A 1,247-nucleotide genomic window follows, 5' to 3' on the forward strand; every position below is an offset into this window, starting at 1 on the left:
CAATTCAGTGTCATCAGTGAAGTAATATCTGTAAAATGCATTTCTTTCTAAATTTGTGGTCTGGGTTTTTACCCACTCCTTTATGATCTCTGTTCCTAGGTTGTGGTAAGCAGAACAAAAGAAAATGCTGTGTTTAAATTATCTTTGATGCTTTAAAGTGTTCTCAGGTGCAAAACCATATTGGTCTGATGACTCTTCTGTAGGTGCAGAGAAGGGCAACAAGGCTGGTGAATGGCTTGGAGAATGTGCCCTGTGAGGAGAGACTGAAGGAACTGGGGCTGTTTAGTCTGGGGAAAAGGAGGCTGAGGGGAGACCTTATTGTTCTCTTCAGATACCTGAAAGGTTCATACAGCGAGAGTGGGGATGGTCTCTTCTCACTGGTGGCGGACGACCATGCGAGGGGAAATGGCCTCAAATTGCACCAGGGTAAGTTTAGGTTGGATCAGGAAAACTTCTTTACAGAAAGGGTTGTTAAGCACTGGAATAGGCTCCCCAGGGAGGTGGCTGAGTCACCATCCCTGGATGTGTTTAAAAACCGTTTGGATGTGGTGCTCAGGGACATGATTTAGCAGAGGGTTGTTAGGGTAGTATGGTTAGGTTATGGTTGGACTCGATCTTGAAGGTCTTTTCCAACTTCAGCGATTCTATGATTCTTCATTGGTGAAGAAATACATGAGTTCTATCAGTTTTCCCAATGGCTATCAAGAGTTTGCTGTGGATATTGATACTGATGTGAATATAGTCCCAAGGAGGAAATAGGAGGCTCACATCTGAACATCTCAAACTGAAACCTATTGGGAGAGTTGATACAGGTGAATCTATGGTCTCATGCTGATTGTCACAGTGCTCTCCTGGCACCTGCGGTGTGAACAGGCTGCAGAGCCAGAGGATGCTGTGCAGAGTGAAGACTTCAGCCATAACTCACCTGCATGCACTGAAAGATCATTTCAGATCATCACTAGTGCCTCTGGTGCACGTTGTCAGGGTGCACTGACAGTGCTTTACTGACCCTCAGTGCTTGGAGTTACCTCTCAGTTTGATTTCCTAATTACCGCTACCCATCATCTGAGTTTGTTCGTTTATTTATTTATGTGCTTGTTAGTTTGTTTGCTAAGGGCAGAATTTTCTCTCACCTCTCTACTTTCCCATGTTCTCAGCTACTTTTTGCTTTCTAACGATTTTATTTCTGGAAGTGTGTGGAAGCGGCTGAGATGCACGCAGGGGACGCGCCTTCCTTTCCTTCTTCC

The sequence above is a fragment of the Coturnix japonica genome, chromosome Z, assembly GCF_001577835.2.
Source record: "Coturnix japonica isolate 7356 chromosome Z, Coturnix japonica 2.1, whole genome shotgun sequence".
Lineage (NCBI taxonomy): Eukaryota > Metazoa > Chordata > Aves > Galliformes > Phasianidae > Coturnix > Coturnix japonica.